Source organism: Astatotilapia calliptera, chromosome 7, assembly GCF_964374335.1.
Source record: "Astatotilapia calliptera chromosome 7, fAstCal68.1, whole genome shotgun sequence".
Classification (NCBI taxonomy): Eukaryota; Metazoa; Chordata; class Actinopteri; order Cichliformes; family Cichlidae; genus Astatotilapia; species Astatotilapia calliptera.
Window position 1 is genome coordinate 63,944,551 of NC_137428.1, and position 12,060 is coordinate 63,956,610.

Genomic DNA, 12,060 nt, shown 5'->3' on the forward strand with positions numbered 1-12,060 from the left:
AGCCATGCCCAAAGGCCTCAGGGTGGGGACCTATGCTAAATGAGCCGAGGGAACACACCAGAAGGAGCTGATCCCTTTTCTTCGGTGATCGCTGGTTGTTGTGTTGATGGATAGGATGAGTGGCGGGGTCGGGGAAGTGGGGGTAACAGCTTGTTGAGTTCCCTTACTCATGGAATTCAAAAATTTATAGTAACTGTTGAATAGAGGGAACGATGAGTTATTAAAACATTTAAAATTGCATCCTTGTAATCATTTAAATGACAGGGGGAGCAGTAAGTTCACTATCTGTGTAATAATTATCATTTTATTCCCAACATGTCTGTTAAGATAGCAGTGTTGTGCTGTCATAACTGATCGGCAAAGACAAAACACCCCCCCTTGTGGGCAGCAGTATGAACAATCAAGTGTCAGGCCTCTATTGATTCCAGTGAAGTGGAATTGGACCAGAAACCTCTGTGATGCCTTTAAGTTTCAAACAGATTGTAACATGTGTGTGTATGTTTGGAGAGACGAGAGAGGCAAGTGTTGCAGCATTCACCCCTGATGGTTATAAATGAGAGTCATGTCAGCAAAAGGACCCCAAGCCATCTGTGATACTCACAGCTGATCTCATAGTGTGATGCACTACACACACTGAAACACAAACTGTGTGAGAGGAACCAAAACCTCTGCAATTTCTCATTTTTTCTCAGATTCCCACCCCAGGGTTAAATGTCTTAAATTACATTTCAATTAGCTTTTAAACCTGAGTCCTGTTCTCACCGGTTGTGATTGTGGGTTATGCAAAGTTCCATTCAATGTCCTCTCTTCCAAGGATTTGGTCATTGCGTTATTTGTAGCTACTTTTGTGGCTTTAGTCTGACAAAGGAAACAGAGATTTATTTTAAAAAGCATTACCAAACTTTGTTTTTTAACTTGCATAGCTATCAATTTCAGGAAAAAATTGCCAGTTTCATGTTTTCTACCATGCTTAAGTGACCTGCCTGTACAAATGACACATGGGCTTAAAAAAATACATTTTAAAAAATCTATTTTACTAAGACCTAGAAATCAGACAGAGACACATAGAAGATTTTAGGCATTGCGAGAAAATAGATCTCTATCCACACATGGTTCACTTCAAAGAAGCAACTGCAAAAGAATGTGGGAAGAAGCAGGGCATGCATTACCAGTGTAATGTTTCACTGATAACAGGTTCAAATTTACTGCTGAATAAGACGTTCTGTTGGATATTAAGGATAGGCCCAAACTTTTTCTAGGTCTCCCAAAAAACATGATCTATGTTCTTTTTAAGTCAATTAATCAGACTCCTTGCCACCCTGTTCCCTCTGGTAAGGAGAGCAGGAGTAGGCAGAGCCTCCTCTTGCCGTTAGGGCTCGAAGAAGGAGATTCAAATATTTATAGAGCTACGCACCACGATCCATTTCTCTCTCGTGACATTCTCTAATTCCTTCTTCAGCAAATTGTGCTTTGGCAGCCATCTCCAGGTTGAGAAATAGCTGAGTGCCCAATCAGATCTAAATTCATTTTAGCTCCAGTAGAAGTCAAATATAAACATCAACAAGCCCGTATAAGAGAGCAAACCATGAATCATACCCAGAAGAGGGAAATTGTGACCTTTTGTTGAGGCACTAGAGAATACCAGCCTAAGAGGAATGCTGCCATTTCCTCCACACTACAGTATGGTGGTTAAAAGGAAAGGCAGTTGCCAGGGCAGCATGTGGCGGTATGTTCTGGTGAAGGCCGAGACAAAGCAACATGTGACAGGCTTGCCGTCCCCCTACAGCTGTGACCTGTCTGCCACCCTGGAGAGGGAAGAGGAACAGGAAGGGAAAAGAGAAGGATTGAAAGAAGGAAAGAAGCGTGGATGTAGTGAACCCTGTAGTGAATATAAAGGAAGGTGTTTGCTTGTGTGTGTATGTGGGAGCGTATGACTTTCTGCTGGTATTTGCCTTTATCTGCAACCATTCATCCATCCAATCTGCTTTGCACTTTCTGGGTTTATTTATCAATGGGGACCCAGCAAAGTGCACCGTTGAATATTACATTGACATTCATATTTTGCTACGAGCTGTTTTCGGTTGTGTTACACTTTCACAATCACAAGGATGTTAGTGAACCTTCGTCTTCTGCCAGATAATACACTTTCAGTGTTTTCCCCCTCAATTGGCTCCACTCTGCCATTACAACAGATCTCCTATCTGTTGCAGGATGAGCACTTTTCAAGAAAGCTGCAAGCCATAGTCAGTCGGTTATGTAAGTATAAACAGATTTGTTTGCATGGTCCCAAATACTCTGATTATAATCTCTTCAAAAACCCAACCTAGCAGAATAACTTGCTTTGTGTAAACACCTCTATCAGTATAAATAGGCGCAAACTGGCTGACATTTCAATCGGCTCCCCAAAAGCTGGTTTTCTGCATTCTTTCTGCACATGCACTGTATGTTGACATAAATGCCCCCCCACCCGCTACACACACACACAGCTTGGATTCTAGCTGAACTGGTCCTCTTCAGAGAATTTGTTTTAAATTCAAAGTCTTAAAGAATGAAGTCCAACACAATAATGGGAACCGCGGTACTCAACAGACGATGGACATCCATCTTCAGCGAGCCGCTAAAAGAGATAAGACAGCCATTGAGCGAGATGAATGCATGACATATTCATCACTTTTGCCCATGTAACACTGTTCCGATTATATGCATTAGCAGATGTAAACTCCAGACAAATTAAAATACCATCCCAAGTACAAAGTTAATCGAAATCATTGCTATCAGAGTGAAAACAGGTGTGCATTTCACTTTCATTAATGAAAGTTTATTTTTAACAAAAAGACAAGAAAAGGGGGATTGGATTAGATAAAAGTATGACAAGAACGTTTTAGCAAAACGTGTCTCCACACCAGCTCAATCTGTCATCCTCGCTGCTACATCAAAACCACCCAGTGCTCAAGAACAAAGAGGTCATAAAATAGCACAAAGCTGCAAAAGACAAAGAAATATAAAAGAGTGGCTTTAGTCAAAAACAACTGCCATAACAGTGAGAGGTCAAAGTGGCAGGGGACCGAACTCTTGACCTCACCGGTGACCGGGAGCTGCTACCTAATTAAAACAATACACTCATAATCTTTCCTTTTCTAAGCGGTCATGTGTCCCTGTGTCTTCTAATGCCTATGCATGGAGGTACACCTCCTGGTAGGGGTCTTCATCAATAATCACATCTCTCATCCACCCTCCTTATGTTCCTTTCCTCCCCCAAACTCCCTTGCCACAGAGCCTCTCCTGCTGAACTCAAGTGGGTTGCCTCGTTCCAACAAAAGACGTCTCTTTCTCATCCTCCTCCGAGGAGACGGAGGGACGGATGAGGAGATAGAAGAGCATCAGCTCATCCCTATAATCCAGGGTAGACAGAGAGACTCTTCAGTGAAGATGTGGGAAATCCACTGATCTGGGGCTTAAGATACAAACTCTACAAGAGATCTGTGGTTCTCGTTGGGGTCATCACAGCAGGGCGGGTCACCACTGGCAGTGTGTGGAGCACACGCTGAAAATACACAGCATGGCTGTGATAAGTACCAGTACATGCAGACGTAAATGGAGATACAGGTTGGCATTTGAGCTAGGTCATGGCTGAAATCCCAATAATATTTTGAATAGTTTTTTCCTGAAATTATAATAAATCACAGTTTGAAAAAAATAAAATAAAACAGCATCATCGCCACATATATAAAGGAAACCATAACACTGAATTTCTGCACAGATAAAATTAGTTTTGGTCAGTTAGAGTTTGTACCAAAACACAGTTTTTCAACATCTGCAAACTATTTATGTTCTTTTTCTGGATGTGTACTTAATTATTATACAAAAGCATCCTCTTTATTTCTTATACAGTACAACATTCAGTGTAATCATCCAGCAGCTTTTCTGAGAATCGTCTCATACTGTATGTTATAGTGCACACACAGTGCAGGATGAATGGAACATGAATAAAGAGGTAGTTTTGTAAACTTTGCTGTGCATCCGCTTCAGACTGCACTCTTGCATGCATACACATGTGTAACAGTATGAGCATGTGGTTCACTGTGTGCGTGTGCGCCATTGTGTTTTCTTGTGTGCGTGTGACTGAGTGTGCGCCTGCATTCAGCTTCTCCCTGCAGCTAATGAGTGGCGGCCCACCTCTCCAGCAGGCCTGGCAGTCCTCGGGTATGGGGCTGGAGCTGGCGGTTTTCTCATGGTAATCACACACTTTGTCCCGGGGTGGATAATCCTGCACTGGCTTTGTCTGAGCCCCAGAGGAGAGCCCCACAAGGTCGACCCCGCTTCACAGAGAGCCACAAAGACCCGAATGCAGTAGCAGCACCCCTCTCCAGGCCTGCGCTCCTCAACACGTATCCCGTACACTCAAGACACACACACACACACAAAAATGGCATGCTTGCACACATCTGAGTGCATAGCAATCGGCACACACTCATTAGTTATTCTCAATTTCAGCAGCAAGGGCTGGAGTCATTTAAACAAGCTGCTTCTCCACCAATACAGTCATTCAAATACACAATTGCATATGTTATACTTCTAAACAAATGCAAGGAGTGTATTTGGTATATTTAAAATGTGTTTGTTGGGAAGTTTAATTGGGACACTGCAAGCCTGCTAACATTAACTTCGATTTTGATGCAACTCTCCCCTGCGGCAGAGTGAAAGCAAGCAATGCAGGACTGAAAAAAAAACCATAAGAGGTCATTCAGAGCAGTATTAACAGTGATATATGAGTCATGCATGCACAGAAAGCCTCTAGGTGTTTACTTTACAACAAATGGATATATTAAAAGTATAGAATAGTCGTATTCTGCATTTAAATAAACCCTCTGATCAAAACTAATTTTTATTCCTCTTTGATTTTCCTATCATTGGTTGCATTCCTCTCTATCCTGATTTATAGAAATAGGTTGTATTGCTGGAAGTAACATGTTCAGGGCTTGCTGTAGCATCAGGGAAGATCAGCTCAGTTGAATATCTGGAGGGCCAGAGAGAGAAGATGAAGCAAAGTTCAGTAGAAGACAGGCTCCCACAGGTCTCTCTTACACCCCGTCTACTCCCGAATCATTAATGTGAAGGCCTAGAAGGAGAAATGCAGCTAACAGTGCTTAAACCGCCACCTTGTTGATCTCTGGAAGCAACACTTGTATGTGATACTGAGCAGTTACTGAAGTTTGCTAGTCTACAGTCAGGTTTCCCACTGCCACTTTAAGCACCAGTGTTTGCCTTCAAGCCATGAACAAGTGAGATAAATGCTGCATTTAGGTTCTGCTTTAGAGATTACGGAATAGTTTGGAATAAATGAGAATTTGTGATTGCTCAGTAAAATCAATTGCTCGCTGCTACCTGTTGTCTTTTGTGAACCCAATAAGCAATAAGGGGGGGGGGCTACAAGAATCCAAGGATGTCTTTCCCAGTTTCTTGGTGATCACTCCCTGGAGTTTAAATGCCTAATGTAGAGGAAATTTCAGAGATGAGCCCAGATCTGGGGTCTATTTGAAGGAATGAATGTGTCTCACTGGGTCATTAGCCAGGGGGAGTGAAGCACTGTGGACCAGTGTGAAGAGGCAAAGAGAGGGTTTGTAATCCTCTATAGCCAATGGGACACAGCCAAATGTCTGTCTTGGGACACACTAGGACATTTTTGTTCCACAAACAAGTGAGACACACACACACACACACATAGCCACACATACATGCATAAACACACACAGACACACACGCACACACAACTCTAGAAAGCCATTGCTCCCACTCTTGTAATCCTCATTGGGTATTCCGACAGAGTTTTGCCGTGGACACCAAGTTGACAGAGTTAGAGAGAAAAAGAGGAACGCGGGGAGGGAGGGAGGAAAGGGAGAGGAAAACATTAAAAAAAAAACCCATCACCCTTCTTTGCCTGAACAGCCGTCATTGGTTGATGGCACAGGGTCTTTTCTTTTCTTTTTGCTAATTGGCCACCCAGGCATTGACTCTGGCGTGAGTTCTAGCCCAAAACACGTGCATGTTTCTTGTCCCATGGAACACCCCCCGGTTATTCTCCACTCACCTTGGCCATTTAAATGATGAGAGGGAAGCTTGTAACCATGGCAAACAGAAGCAGCTCGCACACAAGATCGTGAAAACATTTTGCTGCAGGTGCAAAAAAGTCTTTAAGTTCAGCTAATATTGTTTCAACTGAAAACATTCTTATAGAGTAAAACCTTTTGCTTGCTTTTGCTAAGTCATATGTTGCAAAAACAATTTGTTTAGACTTTAAGCATGGATATATTTCCTGTGTTATTTTATGCTAGGCAATGCTATATATTGTTTTGTTTTTAATCTTGAGAATGTTGGCTAACTCTGGGCTTTCACCTTTAGAGCAAGCATTATTGCCCCCCGAGGATTCATTAGGGTTTGATGGACAAGAGGTGATCTCATTTGGTGGAATTTGGTCACATCTTTCACTTGTGCCCCTTGCCTTGGGGTGAAAAATGCAGAACTCTGCACTAATTTCTTTAAGAAAATAAAAAGAAAGAAGGACAAAGTGTGGGAGAAGAAGAGGTGAGAAAATAGTAATTTGATTGTCGGGAGGCTCCATATGGTTCGGTGCCTTTTAGGTTCACCCTGGCTGGCAGCTAGCAGACTGAGGCCTTTCTCTTTCTCAAACCAATGACAAACTTCTCTATCCTCCCTTCATCCCACTTCTCAATATCCCCCTCCATCCCCCTGCCAAACACCTCAAAAACACCCTGAATCTGGTTAGGAGAATAATAGAAGAGGCAAACAATGAGAGGGCATGGAGGGGTGGAAAAAAGAGAAGGAAGGGGGGGCTGTCAAGTGACCCACAGAAAACATTATCAAACAAGACTGGAACTCTAAGGGATTGACAATGAAGCGGCCTGCTCTTTTCTGTGCTACACCACTGGTGAGGCAAGATAAGGGAATTCCTCAATACAGCAAAAAGGGAAGAAAGGGGAGCACTGCTTTTGAAAGATTCAGACCACAAATCCAAACACTCCCCCCATAGATTATAGCTTGTGTGTTTTAAAGGGTGGCAGAAATAAAGCAGCACTTTGTTAGACAAGTTAGCCTTGTTGGTGTTGATCTGCGCTTCCATTGTGAGCAGCAGTTTTATGCAGTTCTATGCAGATGACAGGACGATTAGGAAAGGCCTGAACTACACAAGGCCTTTAAAGTTCTGATGCAGAGATCTATCGCAATAATTCAAATGGTAATACAATGCCTCTAAATGCTGCAGCTGTCTGAATTTACTGAGCCTTAAACATGAATGAATAAACACCAGATTTAGCTGTTGGTACTCATACTCCTTATCAAACCTTTTGGTGCACTCCAACCCAGAAAGTCTGTAGTGTTTGAAACCAGTGCTATGCTAATGTAATGTAGCACTGGTAAAAGTCAGCCTTGGGCCATGCAGCAAGAAACATTGAGAAGGCATTGTGTCAGAACTTTTATAATTACACTGACACGTTGTCAGAGCACTCGGCATGCAGCCCGGGGCTACAATATGAGCCTATCTGTTCCACATAAACTAGGGTAAACATTTCAACGAGGCCTGACAGTGCCAGGTTACTATCAAACCCACAAACACTCTGACTGTGCCCTGCTTACCCTGCTCTGTACAACCCACTTTCGCAGACATGTTCCATTTCCTCTCTTTAGAATAGAGCACTTCACCATTGCACAAAATATTGCAGCAGTATAAAAAGTAAAAGGGGATCACGCTGCCCCAGATGAGACTCATGAATCTGGACTTCATCTAACTTACAGAATGACTGACAAAACTTTGCTGACTGTAAAGTAATTGGTCAAGGTTGCCAATGACATGATTGCTTATTGATCCATGTGATGGAAGTGTGTTTGTGAAGGTAGGTGGGTTCCTCACGGGCAGACTACTGTTTAAAGATGGCTATCAGTTTGTCATTTTAGAAATGGATTAAAGCCCTAACATCCAATCACATAGGACATTTTGGTGTAACTAAATCAATCACAGTTTTTTAGCTTTTTTTAAAACCTTCACCTGAAAGTTTCTCTCAAAGAGCTAAGCTAAATTGTTGTAAAATAAAAATTGTCCCAACAACAACACAAAATATTCCCTGTGACACTATCTGATCTGTTATAAGACAAAAGACAAAATGCTACGAGAAACCCCCCCCCCCCCCCCCCCACCGCAAAAAATATGACCGTTAAGACAGTGCTTTCTGAATAAAACCAAGCCTAGTGCTTATCTCAACGTTTAAGGCAGAAGGAGCTTTACTTTGGAGCGGAGCTGCTCAAATATGCACTATTTGCACAGTGTACAACTTCCCAGTCACTACGGATTAGGCAAACAATACAGCTCCCCCATGCTGCCCCCCTCCACCAAAAAAAAAAACCTCCACCCAAATTAGTCTTTCTTTGGCCAGTTATAAAGACCTGAGTATGAATGAGGGCCTGTGTTAGTCTAGGAAAGATAACACACATTCACAGGGAGGTGGAACAAGCGCTGTGTATTCTGGTCCTCCTCATCATTTCATTGGCAAGAAAGAACTTATATTGACCAACTCACCGTCCTGATTGGTTGATGAGCATAACTGACCAGGGCAATGCCGTACACCTGTCCATCTGTTTGCTTTTATGGTGTTTGTTTATGTATGTAAGAGCTTGTCTACATGCATGTAAGACCAGCTCCTTGTACATTCATGTTTATGAAAGACAAAATCCAATCGCCTAATAAGGTTTAGAGCTTAGAGAGTTTTATCGTAATGCCATGACAACCTGCCACACATGTGCCAAGCCAAGCTAACCACACAAACAACACACACAAAATAAATCATCAAAGTTGCAGGCAAGAAATTTGTTTGCATGATTGTCTCAGATATCTATTTGCACAAGACAGTGTACTTTCGTGGCTACTCTGCAGTGAATTACATGAACTGTTGGGTTAATGTGGGGTAAAATAGTGATGAAATAATGGTTTGATTTATAGAGTTTCAACTCTATGAACCACATGAGGTTGAGGATATGCCAGGAGCAAATTCCACCCTGTCAAATGCTAAAATTGCCCTCCTCTAATCACTAAGTAGAGGAATAATATGGTTATTTTGCAACTCTTTACCTTGTAAAGATTCATAAAAGCCTCTCCAATGCACCTGTGAGGAATCACTGGGTATAATAAACATTTGAGTGACTGACGAATGACTGACACATTTTAATGACATGCTGAATCACTGATGCCAGTGTTAAAAAATGAACTGAAGTAAGTATGATAGGTGATCAAATGTATCAACCGTGCGTGTATGAGGCAGCTCCCGTGACATTCTAGAACAGCGAGCAAAAGCTGACACACAGTCATGGAAGATTTTCTTATACAACCCCAGTTCCCTGAAAGTTGGAAGACTGTGTAAGGTTCTATTCACAATAGAACATAGAAAACAAAAATGTTTATTTTGAATCTGGTGGTGGTGAGACATTTTTAAAAAGTTGATACAAGGGCAAAAAATACTGGAAAAATTTGCATTTTTGGAACATTTTTTGGAACAAGTAATTAAGTTAATTGGTAAATCAAATAGCAGTTTGATGAAATAGCATCCATCTGCCAGATAGAATCGCTCCCTGAGCCTTGTTCTGCCAGAGGTTTCTTCTTGTTAAAAGGGAGTTTTTCCTTCCCACTGTTGCCACAGCTTTTGCTCTTAGGCGGTGTCATACGATTGTTGGGGTTTTCTGTTTTGAGGCAACATTATGATTTGGCACTATATAAATAAAAACTGAATTAAACTTCATGAAGGGTCTTTCTGTGCATAGTTTGCATGATCTCCGTGTGTTTGCGAAGTTTTTCTGCAGGTACTCCTGCTACCACAGAAGGGCCAAAGACATCCAGTTAGAAGGGTTAGATTAACTGTGGATTCTAAATTCACTATTAATGTGAATTTGAGTGTGAACACTTCATTAGCCCTGCGACAGACTGATGATAATCCAGGATGTGGGCTAGGCTGACATCTTAAAGAAGGAGAATTTCTCAGAAGTTAAGAGTGGGAGAATTTCACCAATCTGCAACAAATCTGCATCTACAAACTGTAAGATAATTTCAGAGTAATGTTCCTCAGTTGATTTTTAATATATCATCAGTACATAATATTATCATAAGATTCTGGAGAAATCTCTGTGCGCAAACGACAAGGCTGAAAATAAGTATTGAATGCTTGCAATCTTTGGACTATCAGGCAGCACTACATTAAAAATATGGAAATCACTGCGAGGTCTCAGGGACACTTCCAGAAATCACTGTCCATAAAGACGGTTCACTGTCCACAAATGCACATTTAAGCTCAGTCGTGTAAAGAAGAAAGGATAAGTCAATATGATCCAGAAGTTCTACTCCCCTATCTGGGCCAAAGCTTAAAATGGACTGAGGCAAAACAGAAAACTGTTCTGTGGTCAGACAAATCAAATTTTGAAATTCTTTTTGGAAAACATAGTGACTGAAAACTTCAGTTCCTAGACATTTGTAACTTTTGTTCAAAGAAAAGGTGTCGAAACACAGCAGTAATTCAGCCCTATCCTAAATTTTTGGGACGTGTTGCCAGCATCAAATTCATGAAATTCAAAATGAGACAGTATTTTTCATGAAATAGTAAAAGGTGTCTGTTTAGAATATGGGTTCGGGAGCTTCGCAAATCTTTTCATTGTGTTTTTATTATCCCAACTCTTTACAGGCTTGTACGTAAAGGCCAGCAGGCGGGGCCTAGACAGTAAAGAAAAATGTATGTGTGAGTATGCAAGCATATGCATGTCTGAAAGAAAAAGAAAGAAAGTGCAGAGTCAAACAGCAACACCAAGAATGTTTAATTAAATTTTGAAATAGGCTCTGGGTGCTTGTGCTCTAAATGGCCCTCCAGCTGAAAGGAAGGATTAATACAGAGCACGGACAGGCCTGCAGCAACAGCGTGCTCATTACTGCAGAATGGAACGATAACTCAGAAAAAGCAGAAGGGGAAGGAAAATGAGACAAAAAGCAAGGGAGACAGTAGAAGTAATGGTGGGGCAGATGAAATGTAAAACCAAGTGTGAATTTGACAGAAGAGGTTCATACGGACTGTTAAAGAGAGTGAAGAGTGTGGATAATGAATAATACCCCTGGAGCAGAAAGGGGCCAGAAATTCTCATATTCCACCACTCATATCAGTTTTACAATTCTCATCTCACACATATACATTTTTCACAAAATTAAATTCACCTTATTTTATCAAAATACTGCGTTTTAAGTTTAGTTGTATCTCTTCTTGGATATTTCTGAGATCTGGGAACACATGAAAATCAATTAAAAAAAATCTAACAATGCATAAAGAGCAGAGACAGATAAGCAACCTTGGAATCTCCTCTTTAAGCACTGTAACTTTAAAAGGCATATTTACTCTGTATAATGTCTATTATTTCAGCTCTGCACTGTATTCAGCACAAATTGAAATCATGACTATAACGAAACTGGTAATAAAACATCTGTAGTCCCATTGCCTGATTACAAACAAATAAACAAACAAATAAAGAGCATGCAAAATCTCTTACGAGCTCATTACAATCTTTTAGTATTCTAAAAATATATGACTCAGTCTATTTCTTTCCACTTATTTGGGTCCAGCTTGCAATAACAGCATTCCAAGCAGAGATGCTCAAACCTCTTGCTCCCCAACCACTGCCTCCGGCTCTTCCTGGAGGATAACGAGGCATTCCTTAGCCATCTGAGAGACATTATCTCTCCAGGGTGTTCCAGGTTTGCCCACCTGAAATGGCTCCTTTTGCTGCAGAGGAGTACTGGCTGCAGTTTGAGAGCTTCTTAAATGGAACAATTTCTCACCCTATCTCTTAAAGTGAGCCCAGGTTATGTTTCCATTCTCACCAAAATGCATTGTGCATGCGTGTGACTTTCTTTGTGAGCGTGGAGTTATCAAAACCAATAGAAATGATGACCTAAATGAGTGTGTGAGGACCATGTAGCACACAAACTCCCTATTTTAATAATTAGTTAAAACAAATCCTACAACC